General features: G+C 40.3%; 1 protein-coding gene and 1 non-coding gene across 3 annotated transcripts in view; both read left to right on the top strand.

The window, feature by feature from the left end:
• Window positions 1–14,911, top strand: part of SPIDR (scaffold protein involved in DNA repair) — a 429,134-nt gene that overhangs the window by 343,643 nt on the left and 70,580 nt on the right. The window lies entirely within an intron of this gene.
• On the top strand, window positions 6,845–6,948 carry LOC125925031 (U6 spliceosomal RNA). The gene has a single exon (XR_007458681.1). It is a non-coding gene; the product is annotated as a U6 spliceosomal RNA (small nuclear RNA).

Raw genomic sequence — 14,911 nt, 5'->3', positions numbered from 1 at the left:
CCAAGCTTACAGCAGGTTTTGTTTTGGTTTGGCTTGGTTAATTTCAGTAATGCAGTATTTTCCAAAAATAAATAGGATGTGCAAGTAAAGAAAAGGCCTTTCTCAGGCTTTTTTGGCATCCTTTAGTTAAGTCACTTTTACCAAAGAGAGATTGTTATTCCTTCCCGTTCATTGATATTAGAAAGTTTGTATGTCACACTTGTATTTTAGCAAAGAGAAAATATCTTTTTTTAAATGAATAAAAACCACATTTCTGTGCAGTAGAAATCATCCTGTTAACATCTCGTCATGTTACAAAGATAAACAACAGGATTAACTGTTTACTTTAGGAGCGCAGTCTGGTTGTTTTTCAGGAGAAGAACACAATGTCCTGCTGTATCTGGTTTCCCGTCTGTCGAGCGGGTTGGTGGAGCTGGGGAAAGGCCCTCCACCCACTCAGCCCTCTGCTGTCCCTCTCTCCTCCTTTTCTTCCTCTTCCCTCCCTCCTTGCTTTGACTTTTCCTCCCCCTGTTCATGTTCGAACACTTCTTCTCTCTCCTCTCTTCTCTTCCCTTTTCCCTCTCCCCCTTCCTTTCTCCTGCTTTTTTCCCCTCACTTCATCCTCCGATTTCTTCCATTTCTTCCTTAAAATAGAGGCTTAGCAAGAAATCATAACGTGGAGAGAAAGATCCTGTTGATCTTTAGAGGCTGCTTAAGTTGACACTGACCTGGAAGAAAGCGGCTGGACTGACTCTGATTCCGGGAATTCTTGGTGGACTGCTAAGAACTGCTCCCATAACCCGGGCAAACATCCCACATGTTCACGTAATCTCCCCTCTCACTGTCCATGCGTACACACACACGCACGCACGCGCAGACACACACGAATCTACTGTTTCTCTCTCTTCTTCACTTGTGTTTCTGTGATACTGAGTCAGTGAGTGAAAAGAAAGGGAAAAATGAATATTTTTCCAAAGTGGGGGAGGGGCATTTAAAACTTCAAAGAATAATTAAATTACAGTCTCTCTGAAACTCCCTCTACAACAGTTTTGCTTTCCTTATTCCTAGTGCTTTGTTCTGTTGCTTTTGCAGATTGACAATACGTGAATTTTTAGAATTCTTAAAGTATTCCTCAATTGGGGTGATGTGCCATTAAGCTGGTAAGAGAAGGAAAAGAAATTCTTAAAGATAAATATTAACTCCATAATGGACTTTTATACTTCCAACATGATGTGGATGGGATTGAACAGTGAACCTCTTATCTGTATTATTTTATGTTGCTGGGAATGCGCAGTGGAATGTAGTTTCATTTGGCACCCGTTTTAGTCAGTTCTTCCAACATGGTCCTGGCCTCACCCTCATGGCTCAGAAATGCATAGAATCAAAGTCCTGCTGAATGACTCCTGATGGCTGAAACGGGAGACTCTTGAACTACTTTTTGACTGTCTTATATTCCCAGCTGGGAGGGGTGGAGCGTGGCTGACGGGGGGCAGGCGCAAGCTGAAGACCATGGGCATTTTCACGATTGTTTCTTGCTGTCCCGTGGATGACCAGGGCAGCATCGCAAGGCCGGGCACAAGTTGGTTTCATGTGTAGTAACACCATTTCTGTGTGGGATAATGCACCCCCGTGCTGCTCTCGTGCACTTTCCTCAAGCCCCTTCACCAAGGTGCACACGCCTACTACAGACTTAGGAGAGCAGGCACATGATAAGAGAAAAGAATCTTGTCCATGAAGTGCATTTGTAGTAGTGAATTTGCCTGGTGAGCAAAGGACACCAAGATTTTGAGCGCAGATTAGGTGCAAGCATTTACTAGGTGTGAAGCAGACTTCAGTTAATCTTCATTGTACCCGTGTGGAGCCGGGGGCCCACATCCAGCAACAGCAGAGCTCAAAAGAGAGCCCGTCTTCTCCAGACCTGCCGTTCCCCTGCCCCACGTGCTTCCAATCATGAAAATGAGAGGAAGATCTCATGTGGGGTCAGGGTCTACATTTTAGGCATGGGTGGAACATTGATTTTAAATAAGTGGCATCCACTTGCCAGACTTTTAGTCCAAGAATTTTGAATGGCAAAGTCTGTCTCATGGAATGAATGCAGTTCTGAGGCACTTATTCAAACCACTAACATCCTATTTCCTCCCTGTGACACATTTTCTCTCTGCTGTTGGAAGTTTATCGCTGCTAAGAATAGCAATGCCCCCCTCGGGCTAGGTGTATGGTACCCACCAGCAGTGCTCAGGGCTCAGTGCCACGTGGAGTATGAAAAGTCACCTAGGCCTGAGCCCTAGCTTGCACGGATTTGGGATTACTGATCGTGCACATCTTCCTTGCCCAGTGGGTATTCTGTGGCAGGAAAGCAAAAGGATGTACTCAACCTGCTTTTCCAAAGTGGAAGCCCAGTTTTATTAACACTGACCGTCACATCACTTTAAAATGTCCGATCTAATCTCCATGGGGCTTGGCTAGCAGCTGAGCTCACAGCATTTCAGACGTTACTAAGGACAGTACGAGTGTCAGCTGGTTCTCCCTCTGAGCATGACCACATGCCGATACAGTGTCTGCTCAGATGCTTCGGATGCTGGTCTGATATACCTTAGACTGAAATAATTGAGAAGGCCACCAACGAGTAAGCAAGAGAGAGGTGCCTGGGTAGCTCAGTCAGTTAAGCATCCAAATCTTTATTTCGGCTCAGGTCGCAGTCTCATGGTCGTGATCTCACAGTCATGGTCTCGCAGTCGTGAGAGTGAGCCCCCAGTCAGGGTCTGAGCTGAGCATGGAGCCTACTTAAGATTCTCTCCCTCCCCCTCCCTTTCCCTCTGCCCCTCCCCCCACTTGCGTGTGCTCTTGCTTACATGTGCGCACTCTCTCTCTGTCAATAAATTAAAAAACGAAAGGAAAAAGAAAAAGAAATCGTAGGCCAGTGTAGACCCTTCCCTGACCCTCACCCATCATCGTGACCATGTTCTTCTGTCTCCTCCCTGAAATGCTTTTCTAATGCATTCTCACATGCTGACAGAGGCCAAGAGAGAACAGCAGTCGTACAAGGGTTGGGGATCAAGGGTGAGGGCCAGGGCCCATGGGATGAGCTCACAACCTGGTGCCTCATCCGCGAGTGTTCACTCAGTGTCGCCAGACTCTAGGTTTCTTAAGACCACAGGAAATTTGAGGTTTGCGTAAAATCTCCCAATTTTTGTTATCTGTTAACTAATTTAGACAGTTTTATACAGTTTTAAGTTACACAGTTTTAACACCGTATAAACCAAAGAAAACCTATCAACCAGCTGGACTTGGCCTGTGAACACCACTATGCAGCTTCACTATTTTCTGTGAGACAGTTGCCATTGATCAGAGCAGTGACCTCATGCTGGTCTAAGGAGACCCTCTGCAAAGTTCTCCGTTCAAGCCATCCTCCACCCTGTGCCAAGACTTCTGCTTCTGAAACAGTGATTTTATCAGACCTCGTCCCGTGTCACCCTGTTGTTGACTCATTGATGGCAGGAGGTAGGTGTGCTGCCTGGCACACATGCCCGCATTTGTCACCCCTGGTTTCCTCTCAGGTCAGCCTCCACCAGGTCGTCATCACATGGCTGTTGCCTCCAGCCACTACTGGGCGTCACGGTACCAGCCACGTCCAACCACGAGACGCCTCCACTAGGTCAATGCCTCTCTTTCCTACCCCTACCTGGTCCTTTCCTTCCCGTCCCATTTTCTCCTCTCTTTACAAATGCTGTCAACATTTTAATTTTATTATTAATATAACTTTGATTATAAATATAACTTAAATTTACAATAATGCATTGGAAAAAAAAGAACAATGCAAATTGAAATCACAATTATTAGTCTTTACCCTTTTTACCACTTTGCTAATCTCTTCTCTCTTTCTTTGTTTTTTTTTTTTCTTCCTCTCTCTCTCTTTTTCTTTCTTGTTTTCTAGCTTTCTTTCAATTTCGTAGTCATGGAAAAGCTCTTTCCCATTACAGGATTTTGTATATGCTGTTTTCTATGTTTTAAGTCCTCTTCTCTCAAACTTTTGCATGATTGGCTTATCCTTCTTCAGGACTCAGCTCTTTTAAGAAACCTTCCCTGACCACCCTGGTTAGACCATCCCACCCCAAGTTGTATCTAAAGGCACTCTGCGTATTGCCTTGCTAGCACTCCCATGGTTTGTGATTGTATATTTATATGCATATTAGGTGTTTCCCGAAGGAGGCACAGAGGGCAGGGTCTGTGTAGCTCATTGCCAGATTCCTAGCGCCTTGCAGGCAGCCTGAGCCAGCAGCAGTCCTGCTGTATTTAGCACATAAATAAGTGGATCATATTTACTAGATGCCACCCAAAAGCCAGAGCACTGTTGTAGTATACAGTGAAAAACCCACAAGTGCCATTGTTATTAAGAATCTTGTGACATTTATATCATGGCTCTGTGGACCTCTGTGCCTCACTGCATTTCTTTTGTCTGACATAGCAATTGTGTTCAAACAAATCAAGATGTCTTTTAAGAAAAAAGAACAACTCACACTCAAGTCTACAAATTTAGGATGGAAAGTTTCCAAATACTCTCAAAACTTATAAATAATGGCTAAAGAGCCATTATGTTTTCCTATATAGCACATGCAAAATATCCATGGGATCATAATTTCTCCTGGATGTAAATTGAAGAAAAAAATAGAAGACTGCCTGTGGAATAGCAGAGTGAGGACACAGTGAATTCTGTCCCTAACAAATATTTTAGCTGGAGAAAACTTTAAAAATCATTTAAAGCCTCAGGAAGTTTTCCTAAAGGCATACACCAAATGGAGAAACATTCCATCAATAGAACCAAGAAAGTTTACTAAGTGTCAGAAAGAACAAGGAGTCCGTGGCCCTTGAGCCATGATCCATGCCCCCACCAGCCCAAGTTGTCTTAAGAAGACTGTTCTGGGATTCTGCTCCAGGACTGCAGTCAAGAAGAAGCCCCCGCTCCCCTCAGCCCACAGTCTAGGGTACAGTGTCACTGTGGGAGATCTCCTAGCCCACGTTGCAGCTCTACCCCAAGTGTGGTGGGCCAAGAATACTGGCCCAGTTGTCCTATCCCAGCTCACCCATAGGACAGAGGCACCAGAGCAGAGAAGCAGTCCCAGATCAGTGTCCCCACCCCCACCCCAACACACACTCTGGATCCGAAGTGTAACTCCAGGAGAAGGGGACTCCATTCTCACCCCCAGGTCTGTGAAGTGGCACAGAGGTTCTGCCCAGAGGACAAGAGGTTATAAGGAAGAAGAGCCCTATGGCACTGCCTGAGAGAATTGACCTGTTTTGAAAAAGGGTACAATCCTCTGCTCAAGGGTGCTGTTGAAAGTAATGGGGATCTTGGTGGAGAGCAATTCCAAGACTGCCTATAGCCCTGTGATACTGTGTCAATAAAGAGATGACCAAACAATCAGCAGTTTTAACAGAGAGCGTCAGGGAAAAGACATAGCCAAGAAGAACCCTCCTAGTATCACAGTAAAACTTTCAGACTCAAGAAGGGTGTGTTCAGCCGCCCCCACTCAGGAGCAATCAGAGCAACCCACAGGGAAGATTTGGAGTGTGAGCCTCACTGGCACTGCAGGCCTCAGCACCCCTGCAACCATACTAGGTGAACAGTAGGCTGCTCTGACCCAGGAGCAGCTCCTAGGAAGCTAGACTTTAAAATAAAGGCGATGCATCCCTGGCAGTTTGGCAGCCCAAGGCCATGCCCTCCCAGGAGTGACTCCAAAGGAGTAATACAAGCCCTGGCTGATGGAGAGGCAGGAGCACAAAATCCTACCTCCTTGAACCATGATAGCAACCTCCAAGGTGTATACACCCAATGGCAAAGAGTAAAAATCTAACTTCCAAGCGGGCTTAAGCACAACCTTTCAAAGTAGCTTATGCTGACCTATGGGCAACCCCTAGGTAACCATGTGAAAAGATTAAAACCAAACAAACCAACAAAAAAAATCAGAGCAGGAACATCACATACTGCAGCCTGCAGGAAAAAGTTCAGACAAGTCACTAAATAACTGATTAACAACAGTACCAACCCCCTGAGGTAGGCGAGTTATCCATATCTAGAGTTGCCACAATACACTGTCAAAAATGCTCAGTTGTCAACAAAAAAATTACAAGATTTATGAAGAAACAAGGAAGTGTGACCTATACACAGGAGGAAAAAAGTGCAGGCAATTGAAGGGGCCCACATGTTGGACTTAGCAGACAAAAATTTCTTTTTTTTTTTAATTTTATTTTTTTTTACATTTTATTTATTTTTGAGAGAGAGAGAGAGAGCACAAGTGGAAGAGGGGAAGGTAGAGGGAGACATAGAATCTGAAGCAGGCTCCAGGCTCTGAGCTGTCAGCACAGAGCCCGACGCAGGGCTCCATACCTCAGGAGTTAAAGGGTGGAATGTTGACGGTGTCTAATCAAATGGAAAAAATCAGTAAAAAGATACAACTCTAGGAACACTCGGATGGCTCAGTTGTTTAAGTGTCTGACTTCAACTCAGGTCGTGATCTTGCAATTCATGAGTTCGAGCCCCACATTGGACTCACTCCTGTCAGTGCAGAGCCTGCTTTGGATCCTCTCTCTCTCCCCCACCCCCCATTTTCTCTGCCTCTCCACCATTGGACTCACGTGCTCTCTCTCTCTCTCGCTCTCTCTCTCTCAAAATAAACAGAAGAAAAAGATACAACCTATAAAAAAGAACCACGTGGGAAATCTAAAGTTAGAAAGTGTAATAACCAAAATGAAAACTTCACTAGATAGACTCAGCAGTAGATTTGAGCTGACAGAAGAAAGATTGTGAATATGAATCCAGAGTAATTGAGCTTGCACAATGTGAAGGAGAGAGGGAAAAAAATGTCGAGTGCTCACTTTGGCAGCGCTTACACTAAAATTGGAATGGCGCAGAAACTACTATAGCCTCTGCACAAAGATGACATGCAAATTTGTGAAACATTACATACTTTTTTATTTAAAAAAATTTTTTTAACGTTTATTTATTTTTCAGAGAGAGAGACAGCGTGAGCAGGGGGAGGGCAGAGAGAGACAGAGAGAGGGAGACACAGAATCCAAAACAGGCTCCAGGCTTTGAGCTGTCAGCACAGAGCCCGACACGGGGCTCGAACTCGGGAACGCAGAGATCATGACCTGAGCTGAAGTCAGACACTCAACCGAGTGACCCACCCAGGCGCCCTGAAACATTACATATTTTTAAGACTTTCATCAAATTTAAAATTCTTCCCAAAAAGAGTATGGTAATTTCAATAGGATGTTAAAACTCAATCTCAAATTTATGAATACAGAGTATTTTAGAGATTCAGAGTACTTGTGAAGACTTTTAAATAACTCAATCTTGGCTCAGTTGGTTAAGTGTCTGGCTCTTGATCTCTGCTCAGGCCGTGATCTCACAGTTCGTGAGTTTGAGCCCCACTCGATTCTGTCTCTCCCTCCCTCTACTCTTCCCCTCTGCTCTCACTTTCTCAAAATAAATACATTTTAAATAAATAAATACTCAATCTTTATGAAGAAACAGGACACACCAAAATAAATCATTTCTGTACAATTATAGAAATCTCCCAAATAGCAAATATTCTTAGAGGGGAAATAAAAGAATGAAGAAAATGAGGGGTGCCTGGGTGGCTCAGTCAGTTAAGCATCCGACTTCAGCCCAGGTCATAATCTCGCAGTTCATGAGTTTGAGCCCCCACATCTGGCTCTGTGCTGACAGCTCAGAGCCTGGAACCTGCTTCCCATTCTGTGTCTCCCTCTCTCTCTGCCCCTCACCCACTCGCACTCTGTCTTTCTCTCAAAAAATAAACATTTAAAAATATTTTTTTTTAAGAATGAAGAAAATGAAACGGAACCTCATAGAAATGTGGGACACCATTAAGTGCACCGACATACACGTAATGGGAGTGGTAGAATGGCAGGAAAGTTGGGAAGAGGGTGCAGAAAAACCATCTGAGTAAATAGTAGCTGAAACGTTTCAGATTTGACTGGTAAACTTTACTCATCTGGAAGCAGCTCAAGTGTCCATTAATAGATGAATGGATAAAGATCTGAGGGGTGTGTGTGTGTGTGTGTATTTACTAAATTTTTTCAAACTTTTGATAAATCATTCAAATCTCATACAGATTTTTCAAGGAAAAAAAAAAGAATCCCTGTCAACTTATCATATGAAAATAATATAGTCAATTGCTTTCAGAAATGAAATTAAATCTACTATGAAAAGTAAAATTAAAGGTCAGTATCACTCATGGACATAGAAAAATCCCAAACAAAACATAGCAAATAGGATCTTGGCTTTATCTCAGGAGTAAAAAAAATTGTTTTAACTTAAAAAGCTATAATTGTCATTTACAACATTATCAGAGGAGATAAAATCATATAGTCATTCCAATTAATATGGAAAATGCATTTGATAAGATCCAATACCCAGGCATGATTTAAAAATTTTTTCAGCAAACTAGGAATGTTTAACCTGATGAACGATATCTGCCAAACATCATTCTTAATTATAAAACACTGAAGACATTTTATTCAAAATCAGGATAAGTATGCCCAATGTCACTAGCTTCTCTTCAGCACTGTGCTGAAGGTCCTAAAGTGCAGTCAGAAAAGATAAATTAAAAAAGGAAAAAAACCATAAGGGTTAGGAAGACTGAAGGAAAGTTGTCATAATGCACAGAGGACATGATTACATAAAACTTCATAAAAAGTATCACAAATAATATTAATAAGATTGAGGGGTTAACAAAAATTTTCTGTATAAAACTCTAACTGTATTTGTTTACACCAGCAACATAGCAACAAACAAACAAACAAAAAAAAACCCATTTAAAATAGCAAACAAAATTGCAAGTGATATAGACATAGATCTAACAAAAATGTTCAAGAACTATATGGGGGAAAACCTTATTATAAAATTGGCCTAAGGACCCTGCCAAGGAAAAATTGATCTACTTGTGCCAGTCACTGTGCTAAGCCCTGTGTTACTGTTTAATGCTCACAACAGCCTCTCAATTAGGATCCTTTATTCCCATGTTAAGATGAGTAAATTCAAGTTCATGCGGTAAGTAACTTTTTCAAGGTCCCAGAGTTACTCACATGGTATTTCTTTCCTCCCTGGGAAGCCATTTGTGTTCCCTTAACACATGATGTGCTTCATGGGGAATATCTATCTCTGGTGAGTCAGGAAAAACAAGTTGATCAGGGGGCCCTTCTCTGCTGAGACCTATCACACTAGCACTGATTTTAGGAGATGGTATCTACTGAGCAGGAAGCAGCAACGAGTAGGTGGAATTTTTTGTATGCTGCTGATAAGCTAACTCTGGTTTGGACTGTTGAATGCCACAGTTCCAACCCATTTGAACTAATGAGGACAGTGACTCCACCTCAGGCCTGAGCTGGTGAGCCCTGAGCTTCAGCTGAGTGAGCAGGACAAGGCGGGAAAGCGTGTGTGGCCAGGCATGAAGAAAAAAGGGAGAAGGGAAATATTAATAGCTCTTCTCTAAGGCAGAAGAGTAAGAGCACCATTCCTTGGTTATTTGAGATAAAGGCAAATACCAGAACAGATTTAAGGAAAAGGTATTAGCTAATTCCTCTTCTCTCCTCAACACAAGCAAATCTCTCTAGTTTTATAAAGCAGATCCACGGAAGTTTTTATATTCATCTTGACTTTTGCATATATTATTAAGCAATAATGCTTATAAAACAGTGCAGGACACATCAGTATAGTCAAGCAGGCATTAACTGAACTCGTATAGGACCACTCTTACAGGAAGTCTAGGACTTCCTCCTTGGGAAATGGAGCCTGATTCCCCAAGACTCTGCCTTAGCCTCCCTAATTAGACATGGAACAGAGAGGCAAGTTGGGTGATGGGGTAATTAAAGGTGAATAGACCTTTGAGGAAAAAAAAAAAAAAAAAAAAAAAAAAAAAACATTAAAGCACTTACTCCCAAAGGTTATGATAGGAAATGGTCTGTGGACCAAAAAAGACATTATAAATTCAACACGAAAATGTATACTTTTATCCTGGCTTTCACATAGCATACTGTTTTAAATAGGATAATATTATGAAAGAGTAATCTTGTGTTCTTTCCCACTTGGGTCTTGGATTAAAGTCATACGGTATCAAACAGTTAATAAAATTATATTCAAGTGATTTAAGAGTATTTCTTTTTCATTTTATTACACTAGCAGACTTAGAAAATAATTTAGCATAAATTCCTTACATTCTGACCTTAATATTCTAATACAATTCTTGTCAAAACATTTAAAAGTATCTTTTGAAAGTTGTAGAGTGGATAAAGTTCTTCTAGATATGATTTACGTATATTTTAAATAGTTTGACTTAGCAGTAGGAAAAATCGTTGCCTCTCTATAAAGATTAGATTAAGATATTCTGGAGTGTCATCATGCAGTTTGCCGTGAGCTAATTCCTTATTGCATTCTTGGTGCTTGCCTTGCAGACTAGAATGCTAGTTGCTCTCAGATGTTCTCTTCTGTTCCACTCCACAAAATTAATCACTCTTCTACATTCGTACAACTTGTTACTGTAACGTGATATTATGGCACAAAAATACCAAATCAAGTGCCTTGCATTTAAGACCTAGTTCAGTTATCTCCATAAGGTCTTGGCTAGGTTTTTTAAAAACATTCTAAGCCTCACTTTACTCATCTGTCAACAATGCCTAGTTTCCTCAGGTGAAGGATTAAATAGGCACTATGACAATGCTGTAATTAGCCATAATACATTATATTAGTGTTAGGTGTTAACGTTGCTCAAATCTTTTGATTTTCAAGTATATTTCTATTCTATTTCTATTCTATATGTAAGGACTCCTTCCCTCCTTACATATCCTACAAAGTTTAAGCTCAGTGAGCTTTAAATGAACTCACTAGTGAGTGAATAAGTGATTGAATATTTCTGCGTTAAGTATTATATGAGTTTGCTGTGTGTGTGTTCACAACACAGCCTCATTCAATCTCTCAAGCATGGAAAGAGTTTTTATTGAGAGCCTGCTCAGATAGAGAACACGGGAGCATTTTCAACCCTAATGTTTTCAGGGTGGAATTAATAGTTAATTTGCTTGTGGTTCCTTGTAATGGAGATTTCATGAAAAAGGTAAGATTTTAAGTTTTGTTTCATGAAACACTAATAATGTATTTGTTTCCTTTTTAAAAATATCCAAATGTATTTATAATTTCATACTCTGAGAGTTGTCTCTAAAAGCAAGTGGTTTTCAGGGGCGCCTGAGTGGCTCAGTTGGTTAAGTGTTCGACTCTTGATCTTAGTTCAGGTCTTGATCTCAGGGTCATGAGTTCAAGCCCCACGTTGGACTCCATGCTGGGCATGAAGCCTACTTTTAAAAAAAGTGCAGAGAGCAATCAATTTAAATAAATGTATGTACGTATGTATGAGATCGTTTTCAGTATTTGTTGAAGATGCACAAGAAAACATGTGCTTAAGTTATATCAGTTTTCCTTTGAAAGTTCATAATGACAAGGGGAAATGCCTTTTTGCAAAGGATAATATTTTTCTAATGGATTTTTAAGCATTTGATTCTTTCTCATTGTTTGCCTGTTGTTAGCACAATGAGTTAGAACTGTAGCAACTTCCATAGGTAACAATAAGTTTTCCAATCTCTTCTCCATAATTATCCTATGTTTCTCCAGTGGAATTTTCTTCAAGTTGTCTCCTCTACCCTTTTTTTTTTTCCTTTAAACAACTTTTTGAAGGTACAATTTATATGCAATACAGTTTACATACATACAATAGAGTGCACCCATTTAAGCATATAGTTCATTGGGTTTTGACAAATACATTTACCATGTAGAGTCACTTCATAGTGAAGTCATAGACTATTTCTGTCACCCCAAAAAGTTTCCATATGCCTTCTGCTGTCAATCCTGCCTGGCCCCAGTTCTAGGCAACTACAGATCTGTTTGCTGTTACTGTAGAGTCATTTGCCTTTTCTATAATTTGATATAAACTGTTTTTTATGTTTTTTCCACTCAGCACACTGTTTTCAAGATTCATCCCTGTGTCAGGTGTTTGTTTCTTTTCTCTACTGAGTAGTATTTCATTATAAAGATACATCACAATTTATTTATCCATTCAACTGTTGTCTTGTTACCACTTTGGGGCTATTATTTAATGAAGCTACCATCAACACCTATCTGTAACTTTTTGTGCAGATATATTATTTTATTTATCTTGGGAAAATCCTAGAGTAGAATGACTAGCCATGTGATTAGTATATGTCTAACTTTATTAGAAACTGCCAAAGTTTTTTCTAAAGTGGCTTTAACATACATATTTCCACCTAAAATCTGATTGTTTCAGTTCTTCCATGTCCTCAACAAAACATGATACCGTCAACCTTTTTTTATTTCCCCCTTTCCAGTATATATATATATATATATATATATATATATATATATATATGTATAGTGGTATCTCATTGTGGTTTTAAGTTGCATTTCCCTTATGAGTAATGGTGTTCTGCATCTTTTTATGTGTTTATTGGCCACATGTGTTTATTGGCCATACTCTTTGATGAAGCATTTATTCACATATTTGTCCAGTTTGTTTCACACTGAAGTGCGATTCACCTGATATAAAACTTACAGTATTATACAGTCACCATTTCCTTCTGTTCGAAAACATTTTTATCAGTCCAAAAGGAAATCCCATACATATAAAACAGTTACTCCCTATTTCTGTCTCTTCCTACCCCCTGGCTACCACCATTCTCTGTTCTGTCTCTATGGATTTAACTGTTCTAGATATTTCATAGAAATGGAATTCATGATATTTTGTATTTTTTTAATGTTTATTTATTTGAGAGAGAGAGAGCATGAGCAACAGAGGAGCAGAGAAAGGGACAGAAGATCTGAAGCAGACTCTGTGCGCCCGATGTGGTACTCGAACTCACAAATGCAAGATCATGACCTGAGCCAAAGTCACACATTTAACCAACTGAGCCACCCAGGTGCCCCATGATATTTTGTATCTTTAACCCATTTTTGATTGGATTGTCTTCTTTTATTACTCTTGTAATATAGAGTGTTATTATATTATTAATATCAATAATAAGCTCTATAGTTCTTTATGGAATCTAGACACAAGCTCTTTGTCAGTTTAGCGCTTATGGTTTGCCTATTCATTTTCTTAATGGTGTCTTTTGAAGAGCAGAAGTTTTAATTTTGGTAATGTCAAAATAATTTTTTTCTTTTATAATGTGTGTTTTTGTGTCTTAATTGAGAAGTATTTACCTACTCCAAGGTTAACAACAATTTTTTCTCCTGTGTTTTCTCAAGTTCTAGATTTTATATTTGGGTATATGATCCATTTTGAGTCAATTTTTGTGTATAATGTGAGATAATGGTTAAGGATTATTTTTCTTTTCATATTCAATTTTCCTACTACCACTGTGGAAGATAAAAAGGACTAAAATAAGAAAAACAATCAATTGCAAGTCTGTCCAGGAAGCGATCATATCCTGTCCCCCTAGCCTACACTGTTGAGTGGTCGTTCCTGCCTTACCCTGGTATATAGTGGGTATTTAAACACAAGTCTTTTCTGAGGAATTTTCTCATCAACAGGAGATATAAAGATAATTAACATCTGAGATTCCCCAACTATAAAATCACCCAGCTCATTCAACCCATGGTTGATGAGTTCCTCTTCCTACCCTTTGGGAGAATCCAGGAAGCTTGTTAGAGCTTGCTCTAACATAGGAACAGATAGCAGAGGCCTGAAGAAAGCTTCTTAAATGAAGTTACGATATTGCAACCATAAAACAAAAAAGAACACTGTCAAGGGGCGAGAAAACATCTTTCAGAGCTTAAAAGAGAACTGTTAGAAGTTAAACATAGGAAAAGGAGAAATTATGAAAGATCTAATTAGAAGCATTGAAAGCCAAATTTGAAGAAACTGCCAGAAAGAAGTGGAAAATAAGAGAGAAAAGTTAAGAAAATTAAAGAACTAGTCCAGGATGTCCAATAACCAGAATGAGAGAAAAGAAAAAATAAGAATTATCAATGAAATGACTCAGAGTAGATGTGATTCCACTGTGAAGGGTCTCAGTAAGGATACCTCTCACCCAGTGTACCGAGGAATTGTCACTATTCAGTGTCAGCACCCTGGGAACCAGAACAGAGCTCATCTCCCCTACAGAAAGGAGGAAGACAAACAGTATTGGATTTGGAATGGAAAAATTATTTCCAATCTAGAAATCTATACTCAGCCAAACTACCCGTAAAGTTTGAGGATAGTTTAACAAAAATTTCATGAACGTTTAAAAAATTTTAGCTCCCTGGGCGCCTCAGTGGCTCAGTCAGTTTAGCCTCCGACTTCAGCTCAGGTCATGATTTCCCAGTTCATGTGTTCAAGTCCCATGTCAGACTCTGTGCTGACAGCTCAGAGCCTGGAGCCTGCTTTGGATTCTATGTCTCCCTCTGTCTCTGCCCCTCCCCTGCTCTCTCTGTCTCTCTCTGTCTCTCTCTCCCTCTCTCTCTCTCTCTCAAAAAAAAAAAATAAATAAATATTTTTTAAAAATTAAAAAAAAAATTTTAGCTCCCAATCCCCCCTTTTCAGGAAGTTAGAAGATGTGACCTACTAACTTATAGTCAGTTAAAAAAGGAAGATATGAGGGGTGCCTGGATGGCTCAGTCAGTTAAGCGTCCAACTTTGGCTCAGGTCATGATCTCATGGCTCATGAGTTCGAGCCACAGAGCCCAGAGCCTTCTTCAGATTTTGTGTATCCCTTTCTCTCTCTGTCTCTCTCTGCCCCTTCTCCATTCGTACTCTGTCTCTCTCTCTCTTAAAAATAAATAAACATTTAAAAAAAAGTTTAAAAAGGAAGGTATGAGATATGGAAAATAGGACACTGAACATGCTAGAGCAGCAAAGGAAATCCCTCA

Source organism: Panthera uncia, chromosome F2 (genome assembly GCF_023721935.1).
Source record: "Panthera uncia isolate 11264 chromosome F2, Puncia_PCG_1.0, whole genome shotgun sequence".
NCBI classification, from domain to species: domain Eukaryota; kingdom Metazoa; phylum Chordata; class Mammalia; order Carnivora; family Felidae; genus Panthera; species Panthera uncia.
Note: the sequence above shows the minus strand (reverse complement) of the source record. Positions and strands in the feature narration are given on the sequence as shown.